Source organism: Triticum aestivum, chromosome 7A, assembly GCF_018294505.1.
Source record: "Triticum aestivum cultivar Chinese Spring chromosome 7A, IWGSC CS RefSeq v2.1, whole genome shotgun sequence".
Classification (NCBI taxonomy): Eukaryota; Viridiplantae; Streptophyta; class Magnoliopsida; order Poales; family Poaceae; genus Triticum; species Triticum aestivum.
In genome coordinates, this window is record NC_057812.1 from 193,056,879 (window position 1) to 193,078,975 (window position 22,097).

A 22,097-nucleotide genomic window follows, 5' to 3' on the forward strand; every position below is an offset into this window, starting at 1 on the left:
GCCAAATTTGGGGGTTGTGAGAGGAAATAGACAACAGAGAGCGAAGAGATGACGTTTATGGTGTCCCTAACCCTTGCTGACAGTTGCTACAGTTGTTTCGTGTGCGATTATGTGTGTAGAAAAAACATTGAAAATGCAAACGAGTTGTTTGCGATGGCTAGGAGCATCGCACACGATGTGTGGTGCGAGTACTCGTGTGTGATGATTTGTAAGTTACACATACATGTCCTTGTGTTAACACGTGTGTGCGAGCACGTGACACAGCATACGGTTGTGTGCTAGGAATTGTGTGCTCCACTTCGTCTTCCCGCTCTCTAGCGAAGACTAACCATGCAGCCGCAGGGGTAAATCATAAAACCCTCAATCCCCTAGCCAACTGCTAGCTATAAATAACCACAACAATGGTCGGCGGCATTGACTAGCTATTGATCGCCTTAATAGCTAGTTACCCACACATACCGGCATACCCCCAACGGTCGGCGACAAGATGGAGTTGGGTAACAGCAGAATCAAGGCTGGCGGCGTGATGGTATAGGATCGAAAGTATGTCTAGAGGGGGGTGATTAGACTACTTGACCAAATAAAAATCTAGCCTTTCCCAATTTTAAGTCTTGGCAGATTTTAACAACTTAGCACAAGTCAAGTAATTAACCTACACATGCAATTCTAAGAGTATAGCAGCGGAATGTAAAACAATTGCATATGAAGGTAAAGGGAGGAGTTTGTGGGAGAAAACGCAATGTAGACACAGAGATTTTTGGTGTGGTTCCGATAGGTGGTGCTATCGTACATCCACGTTGATGGAGACTTCAACCCACGAAGGGTAACGGTTGCGCGAGTCCATGGAGGGCTCCACCCACGAAGGGTCCACGAAGAAGCAACCTTTTCTATCCCACCATGGCCATCACCCACGAAGGACTTGCCTCACTAGGGTATATCTTTACGAAGTAGGCGATCTCCTTGCCCGTACAAACTCCTTGGTTCAACTCCACAATCTTGACGGAGGCTCCCAAGTGACACCTAGCCAATCTAGAGACACCTCTCTCCAAAAGGTAATAGATGGTGTGTTGATGATGAACTCCTTGCTCTTGTGCTTCAAATGATAGTCTCCCCAACACTCAGCTCTCTCTCATAGGATTGGATTTGGTGGAAAGAGGGTTTGAGTGGAAAGCAACTTGGGGAAGGCTAGAGATCAAGATTTATGTGGTTGGAATGGAATATCTTGACCTCAACACAAGTCTAGGTGGTTCTCTCTCAGAAAATGTATGTTGGAAGTGTAGGCATGTTCTGATGGCTCTCTCCACGAATGAAGAGTGGGTGGAGGGGTATATATAGCCTCCACACAAAATCTAACCGTTACACACAAATCACCGAACTCAGTGGGACCGAATCATGAAACTCGGTCAGACCGATTTAGTTCAGAATGTGAATGTTAGGATTTTCAGTGGGACTGACATGTCAACTCGGTGGGACCAATTCCATTAGGGTTAGGGCATAATGTAATCTCGGTGAAACCGACTACACAAACTCGGTGGGACCGATTTTGGTAATAGGCAAACAGAGAGTTGGTTAGGAAAACTCGGTTGGACTGATTCGCTCATCTCGGTTAGACCGAAACATTACGAAGGGGAAACAGAGAGTTTGCATTCGAATCTCGGTGGGACCGATCGCTATTCACGGTTGGACCGAAACGTTACGAAGGGAAACAGAGAGGTTGCAATCCCATCTCGGTGAGACCGAGATCCCTATCGGTGAGACCGAAATGACTAGGGTTTGTGGTAGTGGCTATGTCAAGTGAACTCGGTGGTGCCGGGTAGGAAATTTTGGTGGGGCCGAGTTTGACTTTTGGTTTGGGACATATGTGGATATGAGAAAGTAGTTGAGCGTTTTGGAGCATATCACTAAGCATTTTGAGCAAGTAACTCATTAAGCAACACCTCATCCCCTTTTAATAGTATTGGCTTTTCCTATGGACTCAATGTGATCTTGGATCACTAAAAGGAAAATGTAGATTCTTGAGCTTGAGCCAACATGTGTTCTTAGTATTTTGAGGGGTCCACTTTCTGATCCATGCCATGCCAAACATTGAGTTTTCCTGGAATAGTTATCTTGAAATAGCATTAGCTCAATGGGCTATATGTTGTTAGGAATTACCAAAACCACCCAGGGATAGTTGCACTTTCAATATCCCCCTTTTTGGTAATTGATGACAACATATAGATCAAAGCTTCAACAGATGATAATAAGATTGAAAAACATCGTCGCTTTGAGAAGTATGTGATAAGCAACAGCTCCCCCTAAATTTCTGCATTATTTAAAATTTCTTTTGATGCAAATGCACAATTGATTAGGATCATGGGTTACTCTTCCATGTCACATACATCTTGGTGGAGCACTCAAAATGATAGAAATTAAAGTCATGCACTCATCACCAAGCAAGTGAATGATCATATATGGACATAAAAGATAGTATGATCTAAACATGCATTAAGGTAGCAAATGATCAATCACATGATCACACAAGTATCTCAAACAAGGGCATAAAGTATCTCACACAATAAAAAGTTCAACCAAAGGCAAAGATGCAAAACACTCTCTCGAAGCCTATGATCTATACATATTTCTCCCCCTTTGGCAACAAGTTACCAAAAAGTTCAAATATGCATAGTGATATGCGTCTCTCAGGCTTGGTCTTCGAGAGGTGGTGTAGAGAGAACTCCAAGGACGAAGGCATCTGTTGATGTAGTTGGAGCTGGTGGAGTGGCCGCTGGAGGTGGCACTGGAGCTGTAGCTGCTGGTGTTGATGTTGTAGCTCTAGAATCTGTCACTAGCACGGCAGCAGACCTTTGACTCTGCATCTGTGGTTGCCTTGCCTCTCTTCTCTTCTGCTTCCTCCTGAAGCTTCTCAACAGTTGTTTGAATCTCAGTTTCCTTCAGATCAAGATCATAAAATTTGGTCTCTATGATCCTCTCCAAGCTCTCCTGGTTTTGAGTCAGGGTGGCCAAGCCCTTCTCAATCCTTAGTGTAGACTGGATGAGATATGCAAGTTGATCTTGCTTGCTCTTCAGGAAAACTTGAGATGCATCTTCAACACTTGGCATCTTGGCAGCTTTCTCAGCCTTTGCTTTGGCTCTCTTCTCCTGTGCTTGAACTGATGATGGTTCCTCCTTGTTCATCACAACAGTATTATCTTCAAAATCAGGATACAGGGGTTGATGCTCCTTATCCAACAGATATGTTCTTATAGGATCAAAGTATGTCTAGAGGGGGGTGATTAGACTACTTGACCAAATAAAACTTATCATTTTCCCAATTTTAGTTCTTGGCAGATTTTAGCAACTTTGGACAAGTCAAGCAATCATAACACAATTCAAGCAAGCATGCAAAGAGTATATGAGTAGCGGAAAGTAAAGCATGAAACTTGCAAGAATGTAAAGGGAAGGGTTTGGAGGATTCAAACGCAATAGGAGACACGGATGTTTTTGTCGTGGTTCCGATAGGTGGTGCTATCATACATCCACGTTGATGGAGACTTCAACCCACGAAGGGTAATGGCTGCGCGAGTCCACAGAGAGCTCCACCCATGAAGGGTCCACGAAGAAGCAACCTTGTCTATCCCACCATGGCTATCGCCCACGAAGGATTTGCATCACTAGCGGTAGATCTTCACGAAGTAGGTGATCTCCTTGCCCTTACAAACTCCTTGGTTCAACTCCACAATCTTGTCGGAGGCTCACAAGTGACACCTAGCCAATCTAGGAGACACCACTCTCCAAGAAGTAACAAATGGTGTGTTGATGATGAACTCCTTGCTCTTGTGCTTCAAATGATAATCTCCCCAACACTCAACTCTCTCTCACAGGATATGGATTTGGTGGAAAGAATATTTGAGTGGAAACCAACTTGGGGAAGGCTAGAGATCCAGGTTCATATGGTAGGAATGGAATATCTTGGCCTCAACACAAGTGTAGGTGGTTCTCTCTCAGAAAAGGTAAGTTGGAATTGTAAGTTCGTTCTGATGGCTCTCTCCACAAATGAAGAGGAGGTGGAGGGGTATATATAGCCTCCACACAAAAACTAACCATTACACACAACTTGCCAATCTCGGTGGGACCGAATTGATAAACTCGGTCAAACCGATTCAGCAAATCTAGTGACCGTTAGGATTTTCGGTGGGACCGACATGGTTAGGGTTAGGGCATAAAGTAATCTTGGTGATACCGGTTACACAAACTCGATGAGACCGATTTTGGTAATAAGCTAACTAGAGAGTTGGTCAGGTAAACTCGGTGGGACCGATTCGCTCATTTCGGTGAGACCGAAATGTTACGAAAGGGAAACAGAGAGTTTACATTGCAATCTCGGTGGGACCGATCGCTCATCTCCGTGAGACCGAAACGTTATGAAGGGAAACAGAGGGATTACAATCCCATCTCGGTGAGACCAAGATCCCTATCGGTGAGACCGATTTGCCTAGGGTTTGTGGCAGTGGCTATGACATCTGAACTCGGTGGCGCCAGATAGAAATAATCGGTGGGGCTGAGTTTGACTTTTGGTTTAGGTCATATGTGGATGTGAGAAAGTAGTTGAGGGCTTTGGATCATATCACTAAGCATTTTGAGCAAGAGCCTCATTAAGCAACACCTCATCCCTCCTTGATAGTATTGGCTTTTCCTATAGACTCAATGTGATCTTGGAACACTAAAATAGAAAATGTAGAGTCTTGAGCTTTGAGCTTGAGCCAATCCTTTTGTCCTTAGCATTTTGAGGGGTCCACTTTTCTCATCCATGCCATGCCAATCATTGAGCTTTCCTGAAATATTAATCTTGAAATAGCATTAGCTCAATGAGATATATGTTGTTAGGAATTTCCAAAACCACCTAGGGATAGTTGCACTTTCAGTCTCCCCCTTTTTGGTAATTTATAACAACATATAGATCAAAGCTTCGACAAATGATAATAAGAATGAAAAACATTGTCGCTTTGAGAAGTATGTGAAAAGCAAGAGCTCCCCCTAAATTTGTGCATAGTTTAAGATTTGCTTTGGACTGCAAATGCACAATGAATTAGGATCATGGGTTACTCTTCCATGTCACATACATCTTGGTGGAGCGCTCAAAATGGTAATAATTAAATACATGCACTCATCCCCAAGAAAAGTGAATGATCATATGGGGATATAAAAGGATAATGTCATCCAACAAGCATCAAGGTAGCGTATGACCAAACACATGATCATCCAAGTATCACAAAAAAGCATAAAGTATCTCAAACAAGCAAATAACAAAGTTCAACCACCAAAACGAAACAAGAGAGAACAAAGAGCAACACACTCTCTCGAAGCCTATGATCTATACATTTTCTCCCCCTTTGGCAACAAGTTACCAAAAAGTTCATAAAAATGCATAGTGCTAGATCGACTCTCAGGCTTGGTCTTCAGGTGGTGGTGTAGATAAAACTCCAAGATCGAAGGCATCAGTTGATGTAGATGGAGATGGTGGAGTGGGTGCTGGAGCTGGTGGCACTGAAGCTGTAGCTGGTGCAGATGAAGTTGCTCTGGTGTCTATAACTGGCACTGCAGTAGATCTCTGTCCTCTGGGCACTCTAGCAAAAGCATCAGTGGTAGACTTGCCCTTCTTCTCCTGCACTTTATCCTAAAGTTGCTCAACAACTAACTGTATCTCAGTGACCTTCACATCTAAATCATAGAACTTCTGCTCCATGATCCTCTCCAAGCTCTCCTGGTTTCGAGTCAGGGTGGCCAATCCCTTCTCAATCCTCAGAGTGGAGGCAATCAAGTAGCCAAGTTGATCTTGCTTGCTCTTCAGAAGATACTGAAATGCCTCATCGATGGTTGGCATCTTTGCAGCCTTTTTAGTCCTTGCCTTCTCCCTCTTTGCTTGTGCTTGCACAGAAGATGGTTCATTCTCATCCATCACCACAGTGTTGTCCTCAAAGTCTGGGTAGATGGGCATATGTTCCTTGTCCAAGAGATATGTGCTAGTGCCCATCTAGGAGTTGATTAGCTCCTGGATCTGTGGGGCATACCCATAACTTCTCTTATGATCTGCAGCTGTTCTCTTTATAGTTTCCACAATTAGGCTCATGACTTTGAACTTTTGAGGCACATCAAATATGTGAAGCAGGTTAATTCCATGGCCTCTGATTATCTTGTGATCACCTGACTTTGGCAATACAGTGTGCCTGAGGATCCAGTTGATTGTTGGCAAACCTGACAGAAGGTAATGTACTGATCCAAATTTGTATGTCCCAAGAGCAGCATCTGGGATCTCTCTGTACATATGTGCCATGGTGTTGTGATCCTTCTTCTTCTTGGCATAGACATCCAATTCAACTTCATTCTCCTTAGGAGCATTGATCAATTTTCCCATTCTTCAATTGTTGACTGGTAGCTAGTACCTTCAGACATCCAGACAATCCTTCCATCTGGGTAGAAATGAGCTGTGGAGTAGAACTGCATAATAAGCTCATCATTCCACTTTGCGAGCTTCTGCCCAACAAAGTCCTCTACTCCACAAGACTTGAAACTATCATAGACTCCAGGATAGTGTTCTTCATTTTCCTTGATGTACTCCCAGTCCACCCATCTCATATCACAGACTATAGGCTTGTTGTCAAGCAACACTGTCTCATAGAAGTCCTGTTGTTCCTTTGTATGGAACCTGTAGTCCACAACAGTTCTTCTCCTGACTGCATAGGGATCAGTCAATCTCCACTGTCTGAGTCCTGCATCCTTCCTGAGCTTCATGTCCTCAGCTACTGGATGAGCATCATTGTGATCTGGAATTTTGGGCTTCAACTTCCTCAAGACATGTGACTCATCATCTTCTTCTATAGCAGCTTCAGGCACTGGGGCCTTGTTCTTCTCTGCAGCTGGAATATTCCTTGTACTCCTCTTGGGTGCAGTTTTGGGTTTTGGAGCAGCTACCTTGGGAGCTTCTTCGGGCTTAGATGGAGCAGCCCCTAATCTTATAGCATCTCCCATAAGCTTTTGAGCTTTAGGTGCTGGTGCAGCATCCTCTTCCTCTTCATCATCATCTCCCATAATTGATGATCTGCCAAGCACTCTGGCAGTGGTCTTCTTGACCCTTTCCTTCCTTTTCTTGCCTTCTCCAACTGCCTCTTTAGATGGCTTGGAGGTTTCAGCAGTGGATGCTCTGGCCTTTGACATAGGAACTCTCTTGGCATCAACCTTTATCTTCATTCCTGGCTTAGTGGTAGTAGTTGTGCCATATTCCTTTTTCAGAACTTTCTTCTTTGAGGTGGCCTCTTCCTCAACAGCCACATAGTCCTCATCCTCAGAATCTGAGGTTCTCTTCTTTCTGGCCCTGGTGGCTGCCTTAGGCAAGTTGCTGGGTGTACTCCTGCTTCCATCATCAGATGAACTTGAGGGACTAGTGCCCTCACTTAGTTGAACTTGCTCCTCAGACTTGTTCTGATTGTCACTCTGATTTGACATGATGCAAACACTGACAGAAGACCCTGTGAATAGATTATAGATGAGATAGATTGGATGAGCATCACAAAGTACAAAGGTTTTTGTAAAAGAATGAGTCAAAAACTTAGTTTTAGTTTTCCACAGAAAGCATTTTGGATCTACCGATTTGAAAACTCGGTGATACCGAAGCAGCTTTTGGAACCTAAACTAGTGAACTAGGTCAGACCGAGTCACAGTTCGGTGGCACCGAGACTGCTAGGGTTTCACAAAGAATTGAACTCGGTCACACCGATTTGCAATTCTCGGTCAGACCGCTAATCACATGTGCAATGGCCTTACCCAAATCGGTGGAACCGATTTCAACAACTCGGATGGTCCGAGATGATTTCGGCGGAAACCTAACCCTGAATTTTCAATCCACAAGTAAACTATGGAGTGATTTCGCTGGATAGAGTGATCTCAATCGTGGCAAGATACATGGCAAAACAATGTGCTAGGAATCGGAGTGAGATTAGCACAAGGATCAAGTCCATACCCTAAGTGCGGCGATGGACCTGCTACGGCGGCAACGGCGGAGACGATTTCCGTTGACGGCAGTGGAGACCAGCGGCGGGAGGCAGCTGGTGATGAGGAGGACGATCCGGAGACCCAGGGAGGCAGAGCAGGCTAAGCGCGGGCGAAGGGGTTCGGAGAATTTTCCAAATTTTGGCCCCGGGATATATATAGCCTGACCCTGTCGGTGTGACCGAGTGGAACAACTCGGTGGCACCGAGATGCGTAACTGCAAGCAGTTACTGCAACTCAGTGTGACCGAAAAGTTCAAATCGGTTGCACCGAGATTGAAAACCTAGATCGACTTAGTGATCTCGGTATGACCGAAATGAATGAATCGGTCAGACCGAAACGCACAAAGAAGTTTTGGAAGTTTAAGTCTATGATGAATCGGGGACTCCGAGTGCTCCTCACACAGAGTGGTTCGAATCTGACTTGATCAAACTTTGTGATGTAGCATGAATAGAGTTTTGAGACAAGAAAAGCATAGATAGCTAGAGAAGGTTCTTAGGCATTCTTGTCCATCCACTTGGCAAAAGAAAAAGGAACCAAACAATCAAAACAACAAGTGGATGTCCTCGAATGAGTAAATTATGCAACCAACATGCTCACACAATAAAATGGCAAATGAAATATGTGGCAAAGCATGCACAACCAATTCTAGCATCTATCAAGAAATTGGCGATGACTAGGTCATATGTATATGAGTATATTGACTTAGGAGTCAAATGAGAACATTTGATCATAGGTCATACTCATCGTTTAAGCACAAGTGGGGTTACCACTTTTACATAAAGCGTTGTTGTGTTCACACCATTAGAGTTGCTTTAGCTCAATTCTTAGAGTAAGGCTCCCCCTAAATGTGAGTTCCCCCTGAGAGGGATGAACTAACCTTGGGTTTTGTCGATGATGACTTCATGTGTAGGTGTTGAAGATGTGGATGCTCAATGTTGATGTAGATCATTTGGAGCAATCCTTTGGAGTGAGTTGCACTTTCAATACCTACACGGGTTAGTCCCACAAGGAACAAACAAGTATATCCATAGACATAGAGTGATGCACACACAAGATGATATCTATGAAAGCATTAGGTTACCTTGTCCCTTGTCTTACCAACAAGAGGGTTTGTGACTCCTTGAACTAGTGCAAGATGTGGAAGTTGATTGCACTTGTTCTTGCCAAAATGATAAGAGTGAAGTATGTTGGCGGAGTCACCCTCAAGAACTCTTTAGTTCTTCTTCTTCTGGATCCACATCATCTTGATAGGAATCCTTGGAGTTTTAGTCGTACTTGATGAAGTAGAACTTGATGTAGTCTTGGGAACCCACTTGACCAAGGCCTTGGGTGCTTCTTCAAATGCATCAATTTCCTCTTGAAGCTTATACTTGCCTTTTTGCTCGTGGTCTTGTGGTGGAAGATCATCTTGAGCTTGTGTCCCTTTGAAGGAAGTAGGATCATACTTCTTTTGTTGAGGAACAAACTTTGTCTTAGGGTATTGATCTTCTTCCCACTCAACTCCATTGGCATTGAACTTCCGTTCAAAACCAACACCTTGGTTCTTCCGGTGCCTTCCTTGCTTGCGTACAATTTCCTCGAATTTCTTACTCCCGGCAAGGCTCCTGTAAACACCTTTCTCTATAATTCCCTTCAATAAGCTATTTTCTTGCTCAAGTGTAACTTGGCTAAGAGAATCATCAGTGGAATCAAGAGAACTACTAGAAGCAACAACACTAGATTTAGCATGATTATTATTACTACTAGAGGAAGAATCTTTCTTGTTCTTGTTACTAGACTTGACTTGAGGCATGTAAGTGGATAAGAGTAAACGCTTGGCAATGTAAGAAGAACTTTTCTTGCGAAGATCATCATTGATTGCCTTTAAGAACTCATGCTCTTGCTCAAGGTTGAGCTTTTCAAAACATAATTTCTCATGAGTCCTTAAAAGTTCTTGATGATCTCCTAAGATAGTTTCATGAGCTAACTTAAGAGTGTTTAGTTCTAGTTAGAAAATCAATCTTCTCCTTATCATTTTCATTCGTTTTATCTTGATTAGAATGATTAATTGACGTTTCATCATAGTATTCATCGCTAGAGTTGTCAACAAGTAAATCATCATCACCTAACAAGTCGTCTTCATCACTATTGAAATCAACATACTCGGGGTGTGATACCTTTGGGCCTTTAGCCATGAAGCATCTTCCAAGTCCTTCATTTGGTGAATCAAATATGTCGTAGGAGTTGGTTGACACAAGTGCTAGACCAGCAACACCTTCATCTTGAGTATATTCGGAGTTGGAGTGATAGCTTCTCTCGGAGTGATTGTCGGAGTCGGAGCCGGATAACCATTCACCAACATGAGTTTGATGTCTTCGTTTTGTGTAGCTCCTTGATGACTTGTCCTTCCTTTCTGAATCCTTGCTTCTCCGGGATGTTCTTCGTTCATAACGATCATCTCTACTCCTTCTCTCTCTTGATGGTGATTCTTCTCTTCTACTTCTTCTTTTTGGAGAATCTTCTCTTCAATTTCGCTCTCGACTAGAAGATCTTTTGTCATTGTAGGACCTTGACTTGGAACTTCTCTCTTTGATTCTACTCTTGTAGAACTTGTTGAAGTTCTTCACCATTAGGCTCAATTCTTCATTGAAGGTTTGTTTCTCACTTGATAATGTGGGAGCTTCACATGAGGCTTTGTAAGCACCACTTGAATTGTTATGGAGCTCCTCCTTATCCTTGAGTGACATCTAATGAGCAACAATTCTTCCAATGACTTCCGTGGGCTTGAGATCTTTGTAATTGGGCGTCATTTGGATCAATGTGCATACAGTATCATATTTTCCGTCCAAAGCTCTTAGGATCTTCTTGATGATGAATTTGTGGGTCATCTCTTCACTTCCTAAGCCGGTGATCTCATTTGTGATAAGAGCAAGCCTAGTGTACATTTCAGCGACACCTTCACCATCCTTCATTTTGAACTTGTCAAGCTGACTTTGAAGCACATCCAACTTGGATTCCTTGATGGAGTCGGTACCTTCGTGCATATCAATCAAAGTATCCCAAATTTCCTTTGCATTCTCAAGACGGCAGATTTTGTTGAATTCTTCGGGGCACAATCCGTTGAAGAGGATATCACAAGCTTGAGCATTGTATTGCAGCATCTTCAACTCTTCCGAGGTAGCTTCATGGTTCGGTTCTCTCCCATCAAAGAATTCACCTTGCAAGCCAATACACACAATAGCCCATACGGCGGGGTTATGTCCAAGAATATGCATTTTCATCTTATGCTTCCAACTAGCAAAATTAGTACCATCAAAGTAAGGACCTCTACGGTGGTAATTTCCCTTGCTAGATGCCATACTCTCCTAGGTTGTGAAACCAAGTCTATGACTACCAAAAGTTATCGAAATCAAACCAAATGGAGACCAAAGCTCTGATACCACTTGTAGGATCAAAAGTATGTCTAGAAGGGGGTGATTAGACTACTTGACCAAATAAAACTTATCCTTTTCCCAATTTTAGTTCTTGGCAGATTTTAGCAACTTTGGACAAGTCAAGCAATCTTAACACAATTCAAACAAGCAAGCAAAGAGTATATGAGCAGCGGAAAGTAAAGAATGCAACTTGCAAGAATGTAAAGGGAAGGGTTTGGAGGATTCAAACGCAATAGGAGACATGGATGTTTTTGTCATGGTTCCGATAGGTGATGCTATCATACATCCACGTTGATGGAGACTTCAACACACGAAGGGTAACGGCTGCGCGAGTCCATGGAGGCCTCCACCCACGAAGGGTCCACAAAGAGGCAACCTTCTCTATCCCACCATGGCCGTCGCCCACGAAGGACTTGCCTCACTAGCGGTAGATCTTCACGAAGTAGGCGATCTCCTTGCCCTTACAAACTCCTTGGTTCAACTCCAGAATCTTGTCGGAGGCTTCCAAGTGACACCTAGCCAATCTAGGAGACACAACTCTCCAGGAAGTAACGAATGGTGTGTTGATGATGAACTCCTTGCTCTTGTGCTTCAAATGATAGTCTCCCCAACACTCAACTCTCTCTCACAGGATATGGATTTGGTGGAAAGAATATTTGAGTGGAAAGCAACTTGGGGAAGGCTAGAGATCAAGATTCATATGGTAGGAATGGAATATCTTGGCCTCAACACAAGTGTAGGTGGTTCTCTCTCAGAAAAGGTAAGTTGGAAGTGTAGGTTCATTCTAATGGCTCTCTCCACAAACGAAGAGGAGGTGGAGGGGTATATATAGCCTCCACACAAGAACTAACCATTACACACAACTTGCCAATCTCGATGGGACCGAATTGATAAACTCGGTCGGACCGATTCAGCAAATCTAGTGACCGTTAGGATTTTCGGTGGGACCGACATGCAACTCGGTAGGACCGACATGGTTAGGGTTAGGGCATAACGTAATCTCGGTGAGACCGATTACACAAACTCGGTGAGACCAATTTTGGTAATAAGCTAACCAGAGAGTTGGTCAGGTAAACTCGGTGAGACCGATTCGCTCATTTCGGTGAGACCAAAATGTTACGAAAGGGAAACAGAGAGTTTACATTGCAATCTCGGTGGGACCGATCGCTCATCTCGGTGAGACCGGAATGTTACGAAGGGAAACAGAGAGATTACAATCCCATCTCGGTGAGACCGAGATCCCTATCGGTGAGACCGATTTTCCTAGGGTTTGTGGCAGTGGCTATGACATCTGAACTCGGTGGCGCCGGATAGAAAGAATCGGTGGGGCCGAGTTTGACTTTTGGTTTAGGTCATATGTGGATGTGAGAAAGTAGTTGAGGGCTTTGGAGCATATCACTAAGCATTCTGAGCAAGAGCTTCATTAAGCAACACCTCATCCCTCCTTGATAGTATTGGCTTTTCCTATAGACTCAATGTGATCTTGGATCACTAAAATAGAAAATGTAGAGTCTTGAGCTTTGAGCTTGAGCCAATCCTTTTGTCCTTAGCATTTTGAGGGGTCCACTTTTCTCATCCATGCCATGCCAACATTGATCTTTCCTAAAATATTAATCTTGAAATAGTATTAGCCCAATGAGCTATATGTTGTTAGGAATTACCAAAACCACCTAGGGATAGTTGCACTTTCAGTTCTTGTGCCCATCTTGGAGTTGATGTGCTCCTGAATGTGTTGAGCATACCCAAAACTTCTCTTCTAGTCTGCAGCAGTCCTCTTGATTGTCTCTACAATCAGACTCATGACCTTGATCTTCTGAGGGACATAAAAATCTGTAGCAGGTTGATAGAGTGCCCTCTAATCATCTTGTGATCTCCTGACTTGGGTAGCAGAGTGTGCCTTAGGATCCAGTTGATAGTAGGCAGACCAGACAACAAGAAATGTACAGATCCAAGCTTGTGAGTCTCCAAAGCTTTATCTGGGATCTCCTTGTACATGTTAGCCATAATGTTGTGGTCCTTCTTCTTGGCATACACATCCAAGTCATCTTCATGTTCTTCTAGGGCATTTATCAATTTTGCCCATTCTTCAACTATGGATTGGTACCTAGTACCTTCTGACATCCATATGATCTTCCCATCTAGGTAAAAGTGAGTAGTGGAGTAAAACTGCATGATCAGCTCATCATTCCATTTTGTGAGCTTCTATCCAACAAACTCATCTACTCCACATGCTTTGAAGCTGTCATAAACTCCTGGAAAGTGATCTTCATTCTCCTGGATGTATTCCCAATCAACCCATCTCATGTCACGGACGATGGGCTTCTTGTCAAGCAGAATAGTTTCATAAAAGTCTTGATGTTCCTTTGTATGAAACCAGTAGTCAACTGCAGTCCTCCTCCTCACAACATAACGATCAGACTCTCTCCACAATCTCAGTCCTGAATCTTTCTTGATGTGCATGTTCTCAACGACTAGATGAGCATCATTGTGGTCTGGAATCTTGGGCTTCAATTTTCTCAAAATAAGAGACTCATCATCTTCTTCTTCAGCCTGAGGCACTGGGGCCTTGTTCTTTTCATCAGCAGGTATACTTCTGGTGTTCCTCTTAGGCTTACAAGGCTTCTGAGCTGGAGCTTTGGGAGCTGTCTTGGGCTTTGATGGAGCAGCCCCTGACTTTATAGCATCTCCCATAAGCTTCTGAGCTTTGGGTGCTGGTGCAGCATCCTCTTCCTCTTCCTCTTCCTCAAAGGGATCTCTCATCATGGAGGGCTTGCCAATGACTCTGGCAATGGTCTTCTTGACCCTCTCCTTCCTTTTCTTTCCTTCTCCACCTTCTTTGGGTTCAAGAGTGAACTCCATTGTCTCTTGAGTAGAGGCTCTGGCCTTAGACATAGGAATTCTCTTTGCTGGAGCCTTCTTATTCATTCTTGGCTTAACTGTAGCAGTTGCGCCATACTCCTTTTTTAGCACCTTCTTCTTGGAGCTTACTTCCTCCTCAGTGGCAACATAATCCTCATCCTCAGATTTTGATGTTCTCTTCTTCCTAGATCTGGTGGCTGCCTTTGACAAGTTGCTGGGAGTGCTCTTGCTGCTATCATCAGAAGTGCTCGAGGGATCTGAACCCTCACTCAGCTACACATGTTCCTCAGGCCTGTTCTAACTGTCACTTTGATCAGACATCTCTGCAAACTCACTGACAGCAGACCCTGTGAATAGATGTAGATGAGATAGAGTGGTTAGGCATCGCAAAGTGCAGAGTTTTTGCAAAATAGATGACTTAAAAACTTAGTTCTAGTTCTCCACAGAAAGCATTTCGGAGCTACCGATTTGTAAACTCGGTGATACCGAAGCAGCTTTTGGAACCTAAACTAGTGAACTCGGTCAGACCGAGTCATAGTTCGGTGGCACCGAGACTGCTAGGGTTTCACAGAGAATCAAACTCGATCACACCAGTTTGTAGTTTTTGGTCAGACTGAAAATTGCAAGTGATATGGCCTAAGCCAAATCGGTGAGACCGATTTCTATAACTCGGTCGGTCCGAGATGAGTTCGGCGGAGACCTAACCCTAAATTTTCAAATCAAATTTAACCTAAAGGATGTTTACAATGGATAGAGTGTTTGCATACATGGTAAGGATCATGGCAAAACAATGTGCTATGAATCAAAGGTAAAAGAATAGCACAAGGGTTGAACCCATACCCTAGTTCGGCGGGAGTTCGCTACGGCGCCAATGGCTGAGCAGATTTCCGTTGACGGCGATGGAAACCAGCGGTGGGAGCTCGCTGGCGGCGAGGAGACGATCTGGAGACCCAAGGAGGCAGAGCAAGACACACGCGCGGCCTGAGGAGTTTGAAGAAATTTCCAAAATTTCACCCGTGGGTATATATATCCCGACCCTGTCAGTGTGACCGAGTGGAACAACTCAGTTGCACCAAGATGTAGAATCGCAATTAGTTACTGCAACTCGGTGTGACCGAAATCAAATCGGTTGCACCGAGATTGAAAACCTAGATCAGCTTAGTGATCTCGGTGTGACCGAAATGGATGACTCGGTCATACCGAAATGCACAAAGAGGTTTTGGAAGTTCAAGTCTATGACAAATCAGGGACTCCGAGTGCTCCTCACACAGAGTGGTTCGAATCTGACTTGATCAAACTTTGTGATGTAGCATGAATAGAGTTTGAGACGAGAAAAGCATAGTTAGCTAGAGGAAGTCCTTAGGAATTCTTGTCCATCCATTTGGCAAAAGAGAAAAATCCAAACAATCAAGGCAACAAATGGATGTCCTCGAATGAGTAAAATATGCAACCAACATGCTCACACAATATGATGGCAAATGAAATATGTGGCAAAGCATGCACAATCACTCTACCATCTATCAAGCAATTTGGCGATGACTAGGTCATCTATATATGAGTATATTGACTGCAGAGTCAAATGAGAACATTTAATCGTAAGTCATACTCATCGTTTAAGCACAAATGGGGTTACCACTTTTACGTAATGCATTGTTATGTTCACATCGTTAGAATTGCTTTAGCTCAATTGATTAAAGTAAAGCTCCCCCTAGATGTGATATCCCCCTTTAGGAGGGATGAACTAACCTTGGGTTTTGTCGATGATGACTTCAAGTAGGTGTTGAATATGTAGGTGCTCAAAGTTGATGTAGATCATTCGGAGCAGTCCTTTGGAGTGAGTTGCACTTTCAATACCTACACGGGTTAGTCCCACAAGGAACAAACAAGGATATCCATAGACATAGAGTGATATTCACATGAGATGATGTCCATGAATGCATTAGGTTACCTTGTCCCTTGTCTTACCAACAAGAGGGTTTGTGACTCCTTGAACTAGTCCAAGATATGGTAGTTTTTTGCACTTGTCCTTGCCAAAATGATATGAGTGAAGTATGTTGGCGGAGTCACCCTTGAGAACTCTCTAGTTCTTCTTCTTTGGGATCCACACCATTTTGATGGGAATCCTTGGAGTTGTAGTCGTACTTGATGAAGTAGAACTTGATGTAGTCTTGGGAACCCACTTGACCAATGCCTTAGGGGCTTCTTCAAATGCATCAATCTCCTCTTGAAGTTTGTCCTTGCCCTTTAGCTTGTGGTCTTGTGGTGGAAGATCATCTTGAGCTTGTGTTCCTTGGAAAGAAATAGGATCATACTTCTCTTGTTGGGGAACAAACTTCGTCTTGGGGTATTGATCTTCTTCCCACTCAACTCCATTGTCATTGAACTTTCGTTCAAAACCAACACCTTGATTCTTCCGGTGTCTTCCTTGCTTGCGTACAATTTCCTCAAATTGCTTATTTCCGGCAAGACTCTTGTAAACACCTTTCTCTATAATTCCCTTCAATAAGATATTTTCTTGCTCAAGTGTAACTTGGCTAAGAGAATCATTAGTGGAATCAATAGAACCACTAGAAGCAACAACATTGGTTTTAGCATGATTATTGTTACTACTAGAAGAAGAATCTTTCTTGTTCTTGTTGCTAGATTTAACTTGTGGCATTTAAGTAGACAAGAGTAAATGCTTGGCAATGTAAGAAGGACTTGTCTTGCGAAGATCATCATTGATTGCCTTTAAGAACTCATGCTCTTTCTCAAGGTTGAGCTTTTCAAAGCATAGCTTCTCATGAGTCTTTAAAAGTTCTCAATGATCTTCCAAGGTAGTTTCATGAGCTAACTTAAGAGTGTTTAGTTCTTTAGTTAGACGCTCAATCTCCTTCTTATCATTGTCATTCGTTTTATCTTGATTAGCATGATTAATAGCAAGTTCATCATAGTTTTCATAACGAGAGTTGTCAACAAGTAAATCATCATCACTTAGCAAATCATCTTCATCACTATTGAAATCAACATACTCGGGGTGTGATACCTTTGGGCCTTTAGCCATGAAGCATCTTCCAATTCCTTCATTTGGTGAGTCAAATATGTCGTAGGAGTTTGTTGACACAAGTGCTAGACCGGCAACACCTTCATCTTGAGTGTATTCGGAGTCGGAGTGGTAACTTCTTTTGGAGTGATTGTCGGAGTCGGAGCCGGATACCCATTCACCAACATGAGCTTGATGTCTTTTTTTTGTATAGCTCTTTGATGACTTGTCCTTCCTTTCTGAATCCTTGCTTCTCCGAGAGGGTCTTCACTCATAACGATCATCTCTACTCCTTCTCTCTCTAGGTGGTGATTCTTCTCTTCTACTTCCTCTTTTGGGAGAATCTTCTCTTCTTTTGTAGGGAGCCGTACACTCATTGAAGTAGTGTCCGGGTCTTCCACAATTGTAGCAATTACGTTCACGACTTGAAGATCTTTTGTCATTGTAGGACCTTGACTTGGAACTTCTTTCATTGCTTCTACTCTTGTAGAACTTGTTGAAGTTCTTCACCATTAGGCTCAATTCTTCATTGAAGGTTTGTTTCTCACTTGATGATGTGGGAGCATCGCATGAGGCTTTGTAAGCACCACTTAACTTGTTGTGGAGCTCTTCCTTATCCTTAAGTGACATCTCATGAGCAACAATTCTTCCAATGACTTATGTTGGCTTGAGATCTTTGTAATTGGTCATCATTTGGATCAATGTGCACACGATATCATATTTTCCATCCAAGGCTCTTAGGATCTTCTTGATGATGAATCTGTTGGTCATATCTTCACTTCCTAAGCCGGCAATCTCATTTGTTATGAGAGCAAGCCTAGAGTACATTTCAGCGACACCTTCACCATCCTTCATTTTGAACTTGTCAAGTTGACTTTGAAGCACATCAAATTTGGATTCCTTGACGGAGTCGGTACCTTCGTGCATATCAATCAAAGTATCCCAAATTTCCTTTGCATTCTCAAGACGGTTGATTTTATTGAATTCTTCGGGGCACAATCTGTTGAAGAGAATATCACAAACTTGAGCATTGTATTGCAGCATCTTCAACTCTTCCGCGGTAGCTTCACGGTTTGGTTCTCTCCCATCAAAGAATTCACCTTGCAAGCCAATACATACAATAGCCCAAACGGTGGGGTTATGTCCAAGAATATGCATTTTCATCTTATGCTTACAACTAGCAAAATTAGTACCATCAAAGTAAGGACCTCTACGGTGGTAATTTCCCTCGCTAGACGCCATACTCTCCTAGGTTGTGAAACCAAGGCTATGATCACCTAAAGCTATGGAAATAAAAGCAAATGGAGACCAAAGCTCTAATACCACTTGTAGGATCGAAAGTATGTCTAGAGGGGGGTGATTAGACTGCTTGACCAACTAAAAATCTAGCTTTTTCCACATTTTAAGTCATGGCAGATTTTAACAACTTAGCACAAGTCAAGTAATTATCCTACACATGCAATTCTAAGAGTATAGCAGTGGAATGTAAAACAATTGCATATGAAGGTAAAGGGGGGAGTTTGTGGGAGCAAAAACAATGTAGACACGGAGATTTTTGGCGTGGTTCCGATAGGTGGTGCTATCGTACATCCACGTTGATGGAGACTTCAACCCATGAAGGGTAACGGTTGCGCGAGTCCACGGACGGATCCACCCACGAAGGGTCCATGAAGAAGCAACCTTGTCTATCCCACCATGGCCATCGCCCACGGAGGACTTGCCTCACTAGGGTAGATCTTCACGAAGTAGGCGATCTCCTTGCCCGTACAAACTCCTTGGTTCAACTCCACAATCTTGACAGAGGCTCCCAAGTGACACCTAGCCAATCTAGGAGACGCCACTCTCCAAAAGGTAATAGATGGTGTGTTGATGATGAACTCCTTGCTCTTGTGCTTCAAATGATAGTCTCCCCAACACTCAGCTCTCTCTCATAGGATTGGATTTGGTGGAAAGAGGGTTTGAGTGGAAAGCAACTTGGGGAAGGCTAGGGATCAAGATTTATGTGGTTGGAGTGGAATATCTTGACCTCAACACAAGTCTAGTTGGTTCTCTCTCAGAAAATGTATGTTGGGATTTTAGGCATGTTCTGATGGCTCTCTCCATGAATGAAGAGTGGGTGGAGGGGTATATATAGCCTCCACACAAAATCTAACTGTTACACACAAATCACCAAACTCGGTGGGACCGAATCATGAAACTCAGTTAGACTAATTTAGTTCAAAATGTGAACGTTAGGATTTTCGGTGGGACCGACATGTCAGCTAGGTGGGACCGATTCCATTAGGGTTAGGTCATAATGTAATCCTGGTGAGACTGATTACACAAACTCGGTGGGACCGATTTTGGTAATAGGCAAACAGAGAGTTGGTCAGGCAAACTCGGTGGGACCGATTTGCTCATCTCGGTTAGACCAAAACGGTACGAAGGGGAAACAAAGAGTTTGCATTGCAATCTCGGTGGGACCGATCGCTCATCTCGGTTGGACCGAAACGTTACGAAGGGAAACAGAGAGGTTGCAATCCCATCTCGGTGAGACCGAAATGACTAGGGTTTGTGGCAGTAGCTATGTCAAGTGAACTCGGTGGCGCCAGGTAGGAAATTTCGGTGGGGCTGAGTTTGACTTTTGGTTTGGGACATATGTGGATATGAGAAAGTAGTTGAGGGTTTTGGAGCATATCACTAAGCATTTTGAGCAAGTAACTCATTAAGCAACACCTCATCCCCTTTTTATAGTATTGGCTTTTCCTATGGACTCAATGTGATCTTGGATCACAAAAAGTAAAATGTAGAGTCTTGAGCTTGAGCCAACATGTGTTCTTAGTATTTTGAGGGGTCCACTTTTTGATCCATGCCATGCCAAACATTGAGCTTTCCTAAAATATTTATCTTGAAATAGCATTAGCTCAATGGGCAATACGTTGTTAGGAATTACCAAAACCACCCAGGGATAGAGTCACTTTCAGATGGTCGGCTTGGCGGTCGACGGCCATGCCGCCTCCTCTCATGACGATGGCTAGAGGATGTAGGAAACGCAGTACGACTATGAGGTATGCCAGGGTCGTCCTAAAAGTTGTCAGGGATCGCCAGCGGGTGATACTGCTGACTCGGCGCAGAGTAAGGCGGATGGTGCGGGCGATGGAGCAGGAACCGCGACAGCGCAAGGACAACTGCGGTAGTGGCGGCTGCCACACGAGGCACATGGTTATGTCCCAGATGGAGGAGGGTGCAGCGCTGGACGTCGCCAGGGCATGCCTAGAGGCCGTGACAGTAGCCCTGGAGAGATCCAACATCGTCCCTCGATACGTCGCCCAGGCAGACCCGACGGTCGCGGTAGCCCTAGTAAGCGTTGTGCCTGAGGCAGTACCGACAATCCCTGATGCCGAGGATGCCCTAGGCTCAATCGATCAAGGTTTGTAGGTCGTCGAATTGGCAGCCTTCGCTCCTCCTGAGCCCAGGACCGACACGCTGATGGACGATGGTTGGTATGCATGCTAGGTCGGCGTCAGGTGCACAGTAGCTCTTTTGTGCGCGCGCGGTTCGCTATATTCTTGTAAACTAGCAAGCTAATGGTTTGTAAATTACTCGTCAAACTAGGCACTGGACCAATAATTTGAGCATATATATATATAGGGTGAGTCTATTCTAATAACACCCTTAAGACCTTATTCTAATAACACTAAATCTTATTCTAATAACACTCTCGCAAAACCCCAAACCGAACCACACGACAAAGAAAAAAAGAGGAGCCACCACCCCACCGCACCTCCATCCTCCTCTCCACCCCCAACCTCTGCCCGCATCCACCCACTCCCGACCCACCTCCTTCCCCCGTTCTACCCCAATCACACCTACCGGCCATGGATCCGGACCGGCGCTACCCCAGCGGGCCTCCTGGCGGCGGATCCGGGCCGGCTAGCATCCCTCCCCCTCAGCTTCTTCCCCCACTACACCCCAATCCCCACCCACTCCATGGTCGGCAGCCCACTAGAGACCACCCAACCCCCGGATGCCCCCACATCCCTCCCGGTTGCGCGCCGCACCTCCTCTTCCTCCTGGCCAGGGCCGGCGCCGCCGTGCACCCCACATCTCCCCTCCTCGCATCCCCGCCTCAGATCCAGCTGACCGCGACGGTCGTGGATCCCCTCCCCCTGCCTTGCCTTTATCCTTCACCACCGAGTCGTGACGAGCAGTTCCGCCGACGCCAACGAGCTCCATCGCCCACCCTTGCTCGCCATGGCGCGCGCGTGGATCCTGGTGAGGCAGTTCGGGATCTGCCCTGGCAAAACACGCCCAATCACGGCGGTTTCCCTCGACGGTGCGGCCACCCTCTGCCTTGACGCCCTCCTACCGCCGCAGCGCCTCCCAGCCAAGGCCCTCCCCCCGGCTCTTCCTCCCCATCATTCTAGACCAAGGAGGTACGGGACCAATAATTTGAGCATATATATATACATATATATAAGGTGGGTCTATTCTAATAACACCCTTAAGACCTTGTTCTAATAACACTAAATCTTATTCTAATAACACTCCCGCAAAACCCTAAACCGAACCACACGACAAAGAAAAAAATAGGAGCCACCACCCCACCCCACCCCACCTTCGTCCTCCTCTCTACCCCCAACCTCTGCCCGCATCCACCCACTCCCGACCCACCTCCTTCCCCCGTTCTACCCCAAGCACACCTACCGGTCGTGGATCCGGACCGGCAGCTACCCCAGCAGGCCTCCTGGCGGCGGATCCGGGCCGGCTAGCATCCCTCCCCCTCAGCTTCTTCC